The 17,210-nt window shown below is 45.2% G+C and overlaps 1 protein-coding gene across 8 annotated transcripts in view; it reads right to left on the bottom strand.

Moving 5' to 3' along the window:
- Positions 1-9,012, bottom strand: part of LOC146042478 (epsin-1-like) — a 91,248-nt gene extending 82,236 nt beyond the window's left edge. For 3 of the 8 annotated variants that reach the window (XM_083162477.1, XM_083162476.1, XM_083162475.1), the window contains exon 1: positions 8,786-9,011. The gene's annotated coding sequence lies outside the window, so the exon portion shown is untranslated. Of the gene's footprint in view, positions 1-8,785 lie in introns of all 8 variants that reach the window. The other 5 variants (XM_083162473.1, XM_083162474.1, XM_083162479.1 and 2 more) reach the window with 3 other exon arrangements.
- Positions 9,013-17,210: the final 8,198 nt, after the last annotated feature.

Raw genomic sequence — 17,210 nt, 5'->3', positions numbered from 1 at the left:
GCCTAGGGCCAATATCGGTCGCGGACAGGGTCGCTCAGTTTGTATAAAGCCTAAAGGCCCATACACATTGGCCGACTGAGCTGAAAGCCGCTCAAAACAGCCTGTTTGAGCGGCTTTCGGCTCAAAGCCGCCCAGTGTGTTTGCCCCAGCGATGAGCGCTGCTGTGCGCTCCCGCAACATCGCCGGGAAAGCCGCCCTCCCCCCTCCATCGGCACCGGGCAGGGGGAAAGCCACTCAGTGTGTATGCACTGAGCGGCTTTCCCCCGCAGCTGTGATTGTCATCATCGCCGTCCATACACGCTGGGCATAGTCGCCCAGTGTGTATGGACCTTATGAGTTTACGGTGAGCTAAACAATTTTTTTTTAGCTTACATAGGGAAGAGCCCACTGACTTGAAAGAAGCAGCAGAACCTTTATCCCTAGCATGTCCTTGGTGGACAAGACAAAGTTCAGAGTGCTTAGATTAGATAACGTGATGACATGACACACAATGTATGACATACACTAGCTGCAAGCCAGTAATGCAGCCCATACACTTGTGAGATAATGCATGCAATCACTCAATTTCTACCACATCTGTTCCATAAATCGAATGACTGTATGCACATTTTAGGGACCATGCGATGCGATGCTCTGGCCCACCATCAAATGTTGCATCGATAGATAATACGTCCTGCACATAATAACCATTGAATTGCAGGAGTGATCACATGTGGTTTTTAACCACGTGATCGGCCGCAGGTGGGAGGCGGAGAGAACTCTTTCAGTTTGGGGTGAGGAGGCCGGAGGGACCGTTGCCGGTCTAGATACTTTAGCGCCGTGAAGGAGCGCTAGCAGGCCTCTGCATAGCGATATGCAACTCCGCCGCCCTCTTTAAGCACCTGTGTCAGCGCAAGATGGCATGCGACATCGGGTGCTGAAAAAGGGCACTTTTTGCACCATAAGACGCAATCGGAAGCGATGAACATCGCACTTCGATGTTGCATCGAATCCGGTCGCATAAGTGCTTGGACAGCATAAGCCTGACATCTACACTGAGGGGAACACACGTAAGTAACATGTCGGCCATTGTAATTGGTAAAAAAAAAAAAAAAAAACACCCCTTTTACTTTGACCCAATAGCACAGATGACTCGTGGAATCTGTAATTTCCTGGCTAATTCGTGCAATAGTAATCATTTAGATCAGATTATTATCAGGTACATTTTGGAATTACACTCTGAAACTGGGCACCTTGCCTGACAATGCAGCCTGAATGTGATCATTTAGAAGGGAAACATCCGTCATTGGACTTGTAGGAATGTGATTAAAAATATATGACTATACGCGCTAGATTGTATATAACTGCATGATTGCAATTTGGCGTCAGCTACACCAAGTAGCAAACCATCCAATATGACCCATTCCACCAGGTACAAAATGCTCTGTTCCAGGACTTCCTTGACAGTGGCTTATGCTGCGGTAGGGCTGCAGCACAGTCCACAACTCAAATAGAGGAACCACATTAACTGCCAGTGAGTCCAGAAGGGTGATGTATGGAGGTGTTTGAGGTGGCAGTTTGCAGACAAAGCCCAAGTGCAGACGCCATCTGGGTCTCCTTGCCACCAGCAGGCAGGGCTGCAGACTCTAGCCACTTTGGTTCACCATACAGGATTTGACTGTTGCTGAATTGGGTCAATTGTATTTGATCAATTTTGTTGGTGGAATACTGTTCCACTAGCAAGTAAGCACCAATTGCATCTGCTTTGGGTGCACGGACATAAACATGGATATTTGCTTGAGGAACTGAACGTATCAATGTCGCTGTAGGAACTATCAGTCTATTCTGTAGCATTATAGAAGTGCAACAGTCTAATCCGTGTGCCTGGTCTGAATTCAAACTGATCACTGCGTGTGCCCAGATCACGATAGCCCGGAAATGGTGCCCAATTACAGCAGCAAGTGCCAGGCGGCAAATGCATAAGTCTGAACCGCTCGTAGCTGCATATGCCTAGCTACAGACCATAAGCCTTACTGAGGTATAAAAGCAAGAAAAAAAAAAAAAAATAGAAAGGAAGCAACTAGCCAATGCTGCACTGCAGGTGAGCAGATGTAACATGTACAGAGAGATTAGATTTGGGTGGGGTGTAATCAAACGGATATCAAAATTGCTGTTTAAAATTAAAGCGGTCTAATATGTGTGGTTTGTTCCAGAGACAAGTTATGGGGCCTACACACGTAGGGATAGCTCAGCATAAAGCTATGCACAGTGGTGTGTGCTCAGCGACCTGTCAGGGCAACTGTTCTCCGGTGAGAACACTGTTCCTGACCGTCCATCTAACCGGATTTATCCAGCATGCTGGATCTTAATCACAGGGCGATGCGGACGAGTATTGCTAGCACTATGGCCCTTACACGCGGAGCAATGTAAGAGCATTTTTCTAAGCAACCTAGTTAAATTAATGGTGCCCATACACTTGTGCGATCAGATGCCTGATTTGATACCTCGCTCCGATTTCCCTTGAAGCTCCTCATGCAATAAAACACATCTGAAGTGCTTTTTTCCCTTCGACGTACATCTGGAGCTGTGTGCCTGTGTATGTCCAGCTTCTTCTGGCATGAAAGCATCCAGGAAATGATGTCAAAACAGCACAGATCACACTCGAATGTGTTGAAAAATCGACCTTCCATCGCACATGAGATTCGATAAATATTATGTGCAGCACATAATATCTTGAGATGCGAGATTCTACCAAAAGCCCGTGCATCGTGTCGGGTGACATATGCGATTGGCGTGCGATACATTCAATGTGTCGCTGCGATATATTGAAATTGCAAGATTGTACCCTATATCTCACAAGTGTATGGGCACCATAAGTCAGATCACTTTGAAAATTCCCTGGAATCGCACAGTGTGTAGGCCCCACCTACACACTAAACAGCAATCTAATGTGTTTTGAGGCAACAGAGATAAATCAGGAACCCTCACAGTGGCAATTACAGACATAGAGATGCAATGGGCTGGATTTGGACAGAGCAATGATCTGGAAGCAGCACTGAGACACAGATATGGTAATGTAGCAGGAGGAATCTGGTAGAAGTAGGTACCTCTTGCATGCATGTGACCCAGTAAAGGATGCTGAATCGACCAATTGCGACACTATCTGCTGCCTGTGTGACCCATCAGCTCAAACAGGTCGAACACCGCAACTCCGTCTAAGACGCCAGGAAATCGCCAAAGGAAGATGAAGACCCTATCCTTCACACGCAAAGACACTTGTGAAATGGCTGCCGTCGCCGCCTCATTCTCCAAATGGTATCCGGACCCTGGGTCGACAATGTCTGGTTTGACCCCTAAGACTGGTCGACAATCACAGTGTCGCAAACAAGCTTAAGTTCAACACTCAAAAGGCCTATGCGAGTGTTTTAGACCAACTTGGTTCCTACTTTACTATCCCAGTGGGCATAGAGTGAGAACATAGTGTGCTGAGCGCAGCGAGCCAGGTGAGGGGACGCGGTCTACTTATACGATGTCAAATGTCAACACAGGCACTAATTACACAACATTGTTATTTTTTGGGGTAGTCGGGCCTGAATAAGACCCAATAGCTGCACACACACACACACACTGGGTCTATCAAAGCTGCCCACTGCACATACATTATACCAAAAGTGGGGAAGTAGGTACGGGTTGGGATCGTATGGTCTACAGCAAGTTGGTCGACAGTCATTAGGTCAACACCGTTAGGATGACATGGGTCTAGGTCGACATGGGGTTTTTCACTGGGTTTTTTTACCCGAATGTCGACATAGTCGACATGGAAACAGTTTCCAGTGCACCGCTTCGCTCGCAATGCTTTTATTGTCCCACCAAGCCCTAGTGGATGGTAGGGCATAAAATACCGGCTGTCGGCTCAAAAAACCCCATGTCTATCTTTTGACTGTCCACCCGATGCTTGTGTCGACCTAACCCCACGTCGACCTAATGATTGTCGACACAAGGGCAGCGGCAAAACTGAAAGTAAAAAGATGACATTTTACAATTAAGAAGAAAACTTCTTTCAGTAAACAAATTGGTTCTGTAATGCAACATACTATAGCAGCAAACCCTGGGAAGGTAGGGAAGCCTTATGCTGGGTATACAACAGAACGACCACGATCGTGAGACAATCGTACGATGGTCGCACAATCTTGTTGGAACATATGATCTGCTCATGATCTTGATGAATCTTTAGTGCAGTAGCTAAAATCTCCAAAGCGACCAAACAACCAACGGGGACGCGCATCAGATCGGAAGCACATTGAAAACATGCTCAATTCTTCTTATTTTAAATACAATCAGTTGAAAATGCATCGAAATTGGGGGAATTGAGCCCAAATCGTTCTGGTGTGTACCCAGCATTATAGTAATCTATATATATGTCTAGTGTCAGTTTGTGTATCTCCAAAACACTGCCATCTGTTGGCAGCGTGTGAAAATACATTTCTTTCACACATGTACATACACAGAGGCAATCACAAGGTAGCAGACTAGTTTTCAAAGCATTTGCTTCGAGCGGGGTTACCAGCAACAAATAAGGCAACGCTTAGCAGGACCTGGTGGTTAGCAGACTTCTATACAAAAGGGCAGCGAGCATGTTATCTTGTAACACTTTGGAGAGACTGTGTAATGAACCACATACTTATTGCATGTATCATGGAGAGAGAACAGCACTGACTTCCAGTTTCTAATCTTGCTACGTCATAACAACCAAGCCTTCCTTCAGCTGGGTACACACCATATATTGGACAACTGGAACATAAAATTTGATGGCAGATAAGAACCACCATCTAGTCTGCCCTGTACACACTAGGGTTCATTCTTTTTCTCCGTAGGGAACTAATTAAACCTACCAGTATATATTTGGATTGTGAAAGAAAACTAGATTATCCAGAGGAAACCCACGCAAGCACTGGGAGAATATACATAACATCAGTGCTGTGAGGCGCCAATTCTACCAACCGTACTGCGGATGTTGTGATACAGGACAGATCGGGATGACCATGCTCGTGTGAACCCTTTAATACACCCAATCCATCAATTTGGGAGGCCATCTCCAATGAGAACATTCTACAAACAAACTATATAGTGCATACATGCTTAACGATATTGTTCTGTGACATTGGGTTCACGCGGTCATTGATATAATCAAATCGAGCTGTATTTACAGATGACGACAGTGGGAGCCTATATCATTCATAGTGTACACACCATTCATAGTGTACACACTTTAAACAATATCGCTTATACCTTTTTCCCATCAAAAATTCATACCTGGGATGTTGGTGGGTATCCACTGAAATGTCCCCATTTCCACTGCCCCGTTTTCCTGAGTTAACACATTAACAATGAAATGGGAAATCCGGTGCAGTACCTCTTCCCTGACTGGGGTGTCGCTGTCTGCTTTGGTGCTTTTTGCACAGTCTGCCCTGTACCGAGATACAGGCCACAATGTGATAAAGACACCACAGCAGACAGCGACACCCCAGGCAGGAAAGAGAAATTGCGTGGGTTTTGAAATGTGCAGGGTGCTAGAATGAACACTAGAATTTTTTTTAATTGTTATATCATCTGCAAAATGCATGAAATTATTGTTATTTAATTTTATCCTTGAAAGATCATTAATACATATAATAATGTGGCAGCACCCACTCCTGTTAATAAATGCAAATATACAGCGATAAGGTTGACAGTATAAGATATATTACCCTCATGTTAAATGGAACATTAACAGATACAGGGAATCGCTGATAAGCCAACAATGATGCACTAAGCATGAAAGACTGGAAGTTACCAAGCACTTTAGCAGAACATTAGGAGACAGGGGCAGTAGTACAGTAACCTACAAAAATTAGACCTTTGTATCCCTCAATCAACCTTCCGGAGATATACAGTATATAGACACATTATCCTGACTTACCGCTGTACTGCTGGTAAAGAATAAGCGAGTAGATAATCAGATGCCATGTGACTACATTTAGTTATGTATAAACACCTGAGGGATTTAGATTATTGCAGTAAAGTCTGCCTGTGCATTGTGAGAATTATTCAGGTTGAGTCTACAGGATAAATGGCCTAACACAGGTTGGCTTGCAAAAAGCAACTGCAGGTGGAGCAGATGTAACATGTGCAGAGAGAGTTAGATTTGGTGGGGTACGTTTAAACTGAAATCTAAATTGCAGTGTAAAAATAAAGCAGCCAGTATTTACCCTGCACAGACACAAATAACTCCCCCCAAATGTAACTCTCTCTCTGCACATTACATCTGCCCAACCGGCAGTGCACATGGTTTTGTCCATTAAAGAAGGCGTTTGCAAACCAACCTGAATCACCCCTAAAATCCAAGACAAGCGGGGGCTTATTGGGAGTTGCATTCAACTGCACATAAACCGGCGCAGTGCGTGCGTCTGACAGGGTCTGCCTACAGTCGCATGACCTTTTTGGCTGAGGGCACGGGGAGGAGACTAAATAGGAGCACAGAGGTCACGTATGATGGGTAGGTTGTGAGTTTGCACGCTCAGATACTTAATTGTGTACACTGGAGACCATACTGTGATGGAGTTTCTGCAGTGACATGTGGCTGGTGCACATCCCATTGGTCGTGACTGCAGACACACCCATAGTGGGCTTGCACAGTGAGACGATCGCTTGTACACAAGGGGAGGGGCTTTTACCATCACTGGCATAAAGTTGTGCACGCGAGCTTAGCAAAAGATGCGACTCAGAATCAGCTCCCTAGAGAGCTTCCAATACAGAGGTCTCAGGCAACATGGAGCAACTCTAACTCATACCATGTAACAATAACCCCTAGTTTTCTCGAATTATAAATAAATGCAGACAACTATATTCCCTACACCTTCAGTATAACCACAGAACTAAAAGCCGATTAATGCACAGAACATGGGGCCCGATTCAGACCTGTTCGCTAGGCAGCATATATTCGCTGCCTAGAGAGCAAGTAAATGCTGCCCCCCAGCCACATCCAAGGCCCCCCCCCCCCCACCCACTGCACACTGAGCACTAGCATGCGAGTGGATATGTACGCTTACACATCTACTTGCATGCGCCAAACAGAGGGGAAAAAAAATCAATCAATGGTCACTCACCATCGATGGATATTACCTCCGTTTGTAGATAAAGTATGTCTATACTTACTTTTATCCTGGTAGGACATGGGCCGAAATTGTGGCGGGTGCCGACGTCATGTGACATCAGCCGCAAGGCGGCATGGACACACCTGTGATCGCAGGGGTATGCCTGCATTTTTGTGGGCATGCCCTTAGAATGCTGGATGGTCCCGTGTCTGCTCTTTGCCCGCCTATCCTGGAGTGAACGCCCCAGCGAGTGTAAAACTCATCGTTCACTCCCGGGGCTTGGGCATGTGGACCGGAAGCAAACACCATGGTCCAGAGCTATACCCGTTACCATTATCCATCTCCAAAAGTAAATATAATCAATTCTAAACAGATGCAAAAAAGCTAAATAAAATATATAAAAAAAGAAACATGTCTACAATCAGAAATCTAAGTGCACCAGCACATGTACTTTTATTTGCAGGACACATTTTAAATGTCCTTCCCCAATAGCTGTTAAAACCACATGATGCAATCCAAGCCAGCACATAGAATTCTGTCCAACGGGCAGCTATAGTCCCATTTCCTGCAATCCTTGTTTTCTGCTGAGCAATGCATTGCTAGAGACGAGATCTACAGTACCCAACAAAAGTCTGTCAAAACTAAATAAATGTTCGTACAGAGCTACAGCAAAGCTGGGTACACACTGAGCGATATGACATCCAGGCGCATCGGAACGGTGATCGTTTTCATCCTCCATTAACAACGATCCAGTGTGTACCTGGGCTGATGGGGATTAATTTCAATGTTGGAAAGAATCCCTGTCGCTCCACTATGTACCCAGCGAAAGAGCTATGAATTAGACAACCCATATGGATTTGCCAACAATACCTTATTTACATGGAGCACCGCCTGGGCCTGGCATTCTGCTTTGCTGTCAAACATACATATAACTACTCTCATGGCAGCTGTTGGCTTGTATCCTGCGGGATGCATTACATATTGTGGATTATGTGTAACATGACTAAGATCTGATCATATCCGCCTTACGGTTGGTGTCTCATACTGGGCTGAATGTGTGCTCTATAGATTGCAGGCTGGCAAGCAGGGCCCTCCCTCTCAGATCTGCCTGTCAATACCCAGGCTTGTTTAATTACACTGTTCCCAATTGTAAAGCACAACCGAACTTGCTAGTGCTATATAAATAAATGATAATAATCAATGTAGTGGAGCTCAGCAAAGAGCCCTCAGGCTCAGGAATGATATACATCCAATGTTGGCAGCTCTGCACATGTTGGGTGGGACAGGAGCTCTGACAGATCACACCGCCTCCCCATCTGCAGGCTCACACAGCTACCATACTACATGCACAGATGTGTGCTTGCATGTATGTATGTATGTGATCTGCCTTCCTGCAGGCAGCATGGATGCTGGTGGCTCCCTGCCTGTCATATGCACCATTGCAGCAGCAGGCGTAGGTGTATGCAGGGAGGAGGAGGTTGTGGGGACACTCCTTGTGTGGCTGGGGACATGCACGATGGGCTGACATTGCCACTGATCAGGCAATGCGGGTGCATCTGGGCTCAGCCTTGGGAAGCATTAGTAGGACAGATCTGTGAGCATTAGAATTAAGCAGGGCTCATACATCAGATACAGGGGAAGCCCACAATGATTGGCAGACACTATCCTGTTACCTCACAGCTGCTGCTCCGTCCTGTGTGTGAGGCGGCGAGCAGGCTGGGGAAGCTGTCAGTCCCTCCCCTGCTTCCTGACACTTATGGTGGCGGCCTCTACTTCAGCCTGACTCGGCCAGGGCCTCCCTTCTGGTGTCCCCGCTATACGGCCAGCAGCAGCAAGCAGCAAAAGACGCCCCGGAGCCTACGCCCTTTCACCTCCGGATGCAGAACAAGAGGAAGAAGATGGAGTGCTGGCAGAGCTGCAACAAGATGTCGACGCTTCCGCCCACACCGTGACGTGACGCGCGATCACGCCCACTTCTCATAGAGCTGAGCTGCTGCTGCTGCTTGGACATGATCAAAACACACATCGTTTCGCTCCCGATGATTGTTATGCAAATAATTACTGCGCTGCTGTTCTGTGGGGTATTGGTCATAGTGTTGACTCAGTGAAGGCCATACATACATACATTAGGTTTACCACTGAAGGTCGATAAGGGTTATGTAGACACCTGAAATAGGTGGACATGGCTAAGATCGACAGGGTCGGAAGGATGACACAAGAATTAGGTGAAGAATGATTTTTCACAAAATGTCAACGTAGTCAACATGGAAATCGCCTAAGTGTACCGCGGAGATGCTGCGCTCACCATACTTATGGCATGGTGCCTCGTTGCACTCAGCACACTATTATATTCTCCCTCCACACCGTAGCGGATGGTAGGGTATGAGATACCACCTGTTGGCGCAAGTCGTGAAAAAAAAAAGTCAACCTTTTGACTGTTCACCTTCCCATTGTCGACCTAATGCTTGTGTTGACCTTAATCATGTCCACCTATTTCAGGTGTTGACCTAAGCCCTGTTGGCCTTAGTGGTACACCTAATGTATGTCGACTTTCATTGGGTCGACCTTATCTCGTGCTGCGGTCCCTTGTGTACTGTACAATATAATGGTTCATGGATAGAGCAAGAGCCCCAACTCTAACTGGATTTGTCCCTGTCTAATTCTCTGCTCTGATACCTGGCCTAGTTAGGAATATAGAATTATTACATTACTACTCGCCATAGAAGTGTGTATTAATGAGTTATATTTCTCTTGCATTTTACCATGTGAAGGAACATCTGTTGCAGAGACGTTGGGAGTGTTTTTACAATACATTTCAGCGGCCGTATACTGCCCAACTTTTGAATTTGAGCCATTACGGAATGCGCTTGGTCAGAATACCGACCCTGGTATCCCAACTGTCTAAATTCTGATTAGGGGTGCTCATCTAAACTAACCCTCTACGTATGCTGGCAAAAGGAGGGCATGGACTCATGCCAATGGGCATATCCTTGTGGCAAGGGGTGTGGCCTCATGGCCCAACCTCTTTTTATTACTATGGGGTCTGGGAGACTCTTGACTGCACCCTGGTACATTCTCACATAGGTAGTCATATGCTAATTAACCTCCTAGCGTAATATTTCAAGATACCTTGGACCTTATTCTGGTTCACACACAATTCGCAGCGCTGCATGTGGACTAAACACCGCTCGCAGTGCCGGCCACCCCAACCTCGCACTCCGCGATCCCTCGCACAGCTGCGGTGACCATCATATGATTTCTCCAGCGCTCGCAGATCAGAGACACCTCTGCGAGCGCCCTGTGCGGGAAGCAGGCGGCAGCTGACATCAGACAACATCAGATGTCCGCCCCCAGCACCCGCATCACCAGCTGATTACCATGGGAATGCCCAGTGTTTCCATGGGAACGCCCATGAAATGATGTGCATTCCAATGGGCTATGCACCCCACCGCCGTCGCCTCCCGCACTGTAGTTCGCAGTGTAGTTCACTGTGCCTACATTGGTCCCCCTTGCGAACGCACGGGGGACAGATCAAATTAAATAACCCCTTTATCTTGACAGAGGTCCAGAGGACCAAAAAGATGTGGATGTGATTCCTGCCATTATGATGATTAAAATAAAGAATATTTGACAAAGACTGGTAAATGCACCCTTGAATTTATTTAATGTATGAGATTAGGATTTATATATAAATTCTTCTCTTTGTATCGCTACTCCAGAGATGATTGTATATAAAATGGTCATTTCACATATGTGGTACACAGTTGAGTAGGCACCACAATCCCTTTGGGGCCACAATCCCTTTCCACTCTTCTATACCTCCCTCACACCCAAATTGCACCCAAGTCAGAAGTGCAGAGTAATTCACTTGTGGTAGTCACTTGTGGTAGTCACTTGTGGTAGTCACTTGTGGTAGTCGTTTCAAGCTAGTGGTTTAGCCCTGTGCAGGCATCGACTCGCCTGTGGTCGCATAGGGAGGCCCAGCGTTTTTATGGGTGCAGCCACTATTTTTTGTGTGCACGCTCCCAGGAAACGCTGGGCGTCCCCAAGCGCCAGCCCCCTGTATACCCTTCCTTAACTTTTCTTCAGCCAAAGGATGGCTGCTCGCATGATGTGTGCCAGAAACTGATTGCAGGCAAACATATATAATCACATACTTATTAAAAAACACAACACAAACATAATATAACTAATAAGCATATAAAGAACAAATATACATAGACAAAAAAGTAAACATTGTAGGGTTGCCATGGGGCGCCCTACGCACCCAGTTCAGCAAACCTTTATTTGGGCCAATGGAAGGAAAATAATATAGCTATTAAAATTAAGTACAAAGAGCATATTAAATGCTTTAAACGCTATATTGATGACATACTTATCGTGTGGCAGGGCAATAGGTCTGTATTTGAAGAGTTTATGGTGGATATTAACGATAATGATTACAACTTAAAATTCACTTCTAATATTGATCAGGATAAAGCTGTTTCTAGACTTAGTCTTGGATGCTAGTAGTTGGTCTGATAATCAAATTATTGATATGTATATGCATAATAAAAAAGTAGATAGCAATAGCTACATACATTTAAAAAGCAGTCATTATAGGAACGGGGTTACCAACGACCAATCAGAAGAGGTGGCCAGTGGCTCAAGGGCCTCAAAAACCAAGAAAAGAGGGAAAAGCAAAGCAAAATAATTTTCAATCTCTCAAACAGTCCACTTTCTGATACAGAGATGACCAGGGGCTGGCTGGCAACTTTTAGCCTGGGGGGCAAGTCCAGAGCACTGGCCCATAAGTAACAGCGCATCATTAAAATGGAGGTTTTTCGGTAAAAAAATATGTATTAATAAAAAAAAGATAATAACACCACGACAGGCTGCTCCCCCTGTATAATAACAGGACACCAGAGCCTCTGGTGTCCTGTTATTATACAGGGGGAGCAGCCTGTCATGGTATTATTATCTTTTTTTATTAATACATATTTTTTTTACCGAAAAACCTCCATTTTAACCCCTTCCCGACATTTGACGTACATTTACGTCATGGTCGGGATGTACTTCCCGACACATGGCATAAATGTACGTCATGCCATTTAACTGTCCCTGACAGCAGACATCTTCCCTCATTGCCCAGGGGGGGCATCACTGCCCCCGCCCTTCGGCGATCGCTGTGATTGGCTGTTCAATGTGAACAGCCAATTACAGCGTTTTCTGTGTACCGGCGAATAACGTTCGCCGGTGACACAAGGATCGGTGGTGATTGGTGCTGTAAAGTACAGCACCAATCACCACCGGGTGTAAGGGTGACACTGGTGTCACCCCACCTCACCCCACCTGCCCCCAAAAGGCTGTGATTGGTCCGTCGGAACGACGGACCAATCACAGCCATTACACCACATAGAAAATACTGGAGACAGCTCTGCAGCCGCCATTCCGGTCAGGAACAGCGTGCAGAGCGGTCTCCGTGCCCATCTGTGCCCTATACTGACCTGATCAGCGTTGGTGGCATCCGTGCTGCCAGCTCCTGTGACTTCCTGGTGCGAGTGTTGCTGCTGCTGCTGCTGCAGCAGCGTCATTGTGTCAGAAATTGTGTGATATAATTTTGTATCTGTTGCCCTCTGCTGCCTCCCTTTTGTGCTGATTCACCTAACTGATCAGCACCTTTTTTGGGGTGCAGGGTTTTGTTTTTTTATATATACCCTGTCAGGTTGCACCCACAGTTGTGTGCCTGCTGCCCCTCACTGCTAATCAGTGTTGCATCACTGATCAGCAGTTTTTTTTTTTGAGGGTGTTGTGGGGTTAAATTGTTTTTACACCCACAGTGATTTTGTGGGTGTCCTGTGCCCGCTGAGTGCTGATCAGTGACGTACATCACTGATCAGCATTTTTGGCACAGGGTTGGCACAGGGTTGATCTAAAAAATTTTTTTTTAGATCAAATTTCTGTTGCCTTTGCCACATCAGCAGTTTTTTTAATTTTTTTTTTTTGGAGAGTGCTGTGGGGTTAAATTGTTTTTACACCCACGGTGCTTTTGTGGGTGTCCTGTGCCCGCTGAGTGCTGATCAGTGACGTACATCACTGATCAGCATTTTTGGCACAGGGTTGATCTAATATATTTTTTTTTTTATCAAATTTCTGTTGCCTTTGCCTCATCAGCAGTTTGTTTTAATTTTTTTTTTGGAGAGTGCTGTGGGATTTTTTTTTTAAATTGTTTTTACACCCACGGTGCTTTTGTGCGTGTCCTGTGCCCGCTGAGCGCTGATCAGTGACGTACATCACTGATCAGCATTTTTGGCACAGGGTTGATCTAATATTTTTTTTTTGATCAAATTTCTGTTGCCTTTGCCTCATCAGCAGTTTTTTAAAATTTTTTTTTTTTGGAGAGTGCTGTGGGATTTTTTTTTTAAATTGTTTTTACACCCACGGTGCTTTTGTGCGTGTCCTGTGCCCGCTGAGCGCTGATCAGTGACGTACATCACTGATCAGCATTTTTGGCACAGGGTTGATCTAATATTTTTTTTTTTTATCAAATTTCTGTTGCCTTTGCCTCATCAGCAGTTTTTTTTAAAATTTTTTTTTTTTGGAGAGTGCTGTGGGATTTTTTTTTTAAATTGTTTTTACACCCACGGTGCTTTTGTGGGTGTCCTGTGCCCGCTGAGCGCTGATCAGTGACGGACGTTACTGACCAACATCTGTGCTCAATTTTTGGCGCAGGAGCTTTTTTTTTTTTTCTTTTAACTTACACGTGTTAAAGCACTACATACACACTACATACCCCCCGTGTTGAAATAAAGTTTGTACCCCCCCCTACACTATACACTACACTTAAAAATAATAAAAATGTCCCAATCATCGCAAAGACTGTTTTCAGCGGAGGAGGCATATGCCCTTCTTGCCTCTGACACTGACACAGCCAGTGAAGTAAGCGATGAATTGGCATTTGTCTTAAGCTCCTCTTCCTCCTCTAGTGATGAGGGACCCCCTCAAAGACGCCCCCGTAGAGCAGCTGAGACCCCCCCCCCCAATGATTGATCTCATATGGACCCCACCACCAGACAATTTTGAGCCCCAGGTTCCTGAGTTTTTGGCCAACCCAGGAATCCAATTTGATAGTACAGGCCTCAAAGAAATTGACTTTTTCAAAGTCTTTTTCTCTGATGATTTTATAAATTTAATGGTGGACCAAAGTAATTTATATGCCCAGCAGTTTATTGCCCAAAACCCCACGTCATCATTTGCTAGGTGGACCCCTGTAGATGCAGTAGAGATGATGACGTTTTGGGGTCTGGTGTTACATATGGGCATAGTTAAAAAGCCAGAAATTAGGCAATATTGGAGTACAGATGTTCTGTACAGCACCCCACTTCATCGTATGGCCATGACCCGGACTCGTTTTGAGACAATCCTTAAATTTTTGCATTACAACGATAATGCACAGTGCCCACCCAGAGATGATCCCACCTTTGACCGGCTATTCAAAGTCAGGCCGGTCATTGATCATTTCAGCGCCAAATTTGCTGAGATGTACATCCCCCAAAAATTAATTTGTGTAGACGAGTCACTTATACATTTTAAAGGAAGGGTTAAATTCCGCCAGTACCTTCCCAGTAAGAGGGCAAGGTATGGCATAAAAATGTATAAACTGTGCGAAAGTACCTCAGGGTACACCCACAGGTTTAGGGTATATGAAGGGAAGGACACAAGAATTGAACCGCCAGAATGCCCCCCCTCCCTCGTAGGTGTTAGTGGAAAGATTGTCTGGGATTTAGTGCACCCCTTCCTGGATAAGGGTTATCACCTCTATGTGGATAACTTTTACACCAGCATCCCCCTGTTTAAGGCCCTTGGTTCAAGAGGTACAGCAGCTTGCGGTACTGTGCGCAAGAACCAAAGAGGCCTCCCAAAAACGCACGTTGCCCAATTACTGAGAAAGGGTGAAAGCAGGGGAATATGCACCGAAAATATGTTGTTGGTCAAATATAAGGACAAGAGGGATGTCCTTATACTGACAACAATTCACGGAGACAGGACCACCTCCGTCCCTGTACGAGGTACCAGTACCCACACCTCAAAACCTATTTGTATCCTTGATTACAATAAGTACATGGGCGGAGTGGATCTTTCAGATCAGGTACTGAAGCCGTACAGTGCCCTGCGGAAAACAAAAATCTGGTATAAGAAGCTGGCCGTGTATATCATCCAGATGGCACTGTATAACGCTTACGTACTATTCCGTTCTACCAGCCAGACGGGGACATTTATGCACTTTCAAGAGGAAGTCATAAAGGGCCTAATATTTGGGAACCAGCAGGCAGAGGGCCCCAGTACTTCTAGTACTGGCCCCAGTACTTCTAGTACTGGCCCCCGTATTGTATCAGGGCAGCATTTTCCTAACGAAATCCCCTCCACTGGAAAAAAGGGCAGGACACAAAAAAGGTGCAAAGTTTGCTATAAAAAGGGAATACGAAAGCAAACTATTTTCCACTGTGAAACTTGCCCCGACAAACCCGGCCTATGTATGAAGGAGTGCTTTAAAATATACCACACATCTATGGATTATTAGGTTAATCATTTCACCGTGCTTCGGGGGTCTTGCTAATGCGACATAGCACCCACCATTCATTCCACCAGAATCTGTGCTGAAAAATCCAAATATCACTCCTTCCCTTCTGAGTCCTGCCATGCACCCAAATGGTATTTTTTGGTCATTGCCGTACTCGGGAGAAATTGGGGCACAGATTTTGGGGTACTTTGTCTCCTTCATTCCTTGTGAAAATGAAAAATTTTGAGCCAGAACTGCATTTTTGTGTAAAAAATGTAATTTTTCATTTTCACAGCCCAGTTGTACCACAATTGGTGAAACCCCTGGGGGTTTGAAATGTACACTATACCCCTTGATGAATTCCCTGAGGGGTGTAGTTTTCAAAATGGGGTCACTTGTGGGGGGGTTCCACTGTATTGGTGCTTCGGGGGTCTTGCTAATGCGACATAGCACCCACCATTCATTCCACCAGAATCTGTGCTGCAAAATCCAAATATCACTCCTTCCCTTCTGAGTCTTGCCATGCACCCAAATGGTATTTTTGGGTCACATATGAGGCATTGCCGTACTCGGGAGAAATTGGGGCACAGATTTTGGGGTGCTTTGTCTCCTTCATTCCTTGTGAAAATGAAAAATTTTGAGCCAGAACTGCATTTTTGTGTAAAAAAATGTAATTTTTCATTTTCACAGCCCAGTTGGACCAAAATTGGTGAAACCCGTGGGGGTTTGAAATGTACACTATACCCCTAGATGAATTCCCTGAGGGGTGTAGTTTACAAAATGGGGTCACTTGTGGGGGGGGGTTCCACTGTATTGGTGCTTCGGGGGTCTTGCTAATGCGACATAGCACCCACCATTCATTCCACCAGAATCTGTGCTGCAAAATCCAAATATCACTCCTTCCCTTCTGAGTCCTGCCATGCACCCAAATGGTATTTTTTGGTCACATATGAGGCATTGCCGTACTTGGGAGAAATTGGGGCACAGATTTTGGGGTGCTTTGTCTCCTTCATTCCTTGTGAAAATGAAACATTTTGAGCCAGAACTGCATTTTTGTGTAAAAAATTAAATTTTTCATTTTCACAGCCCAGTTGTACCACAATTGGTGAAACCCCTGGGGGTTTGAAATGTACACTATACCCCTAGATGAATTCCCTGAGGGGTGTAGTTTGCAAAATGGGGTCACTTGTGGGGGGTTCCTAACTTTTAGCATCTTATGGTGCCTAGAAACCTACATGGTGCCTAAAAAATAATCTCATAAAAAGGAGGCTCCAAAATCAAGTCGGTGCTCCTTCTATTATGAAGCCTGTGGTTTGGTCAACGTGCACACTAGGGCCACATATAGGATATTTATGAAAACAAAAGAATTGGGGGAATCAATTTTTAGTCACATTTCTCTAGTAAAATCTACTGTGTTCCTTAGAAAAATGTATTAAAATTTAAAATCTGCTAAAAAAATGAATTTTTGAAATTTCACCTACACTTTGTTTTAATTCCTGTGAAACACCTAAAGGGTTAACAAACTTCCAAAATGCTGTTTTGAATACTGTGAGGGGTGC

Source organism: Crinia signifera, chromosome 19 (assembly GCF_055691185.1).
Source record: "Crinia signifera chromosome 19, ASM5569118v1, whole genome shotgun sequence".
In the NCBI taxonomy this organism is placed as follows: domain Eukaryota; kingdom Metazoa; phylum Chordata; class Amphibia; order Anura; family Myobatrachidae; genus Crinia; species Crinia signifera.
The sequence above is the reverse complement of the archived record's forward strand: the minus strand, read 5'-3'. Positions and strand labels throughout refer to the sequence as shown.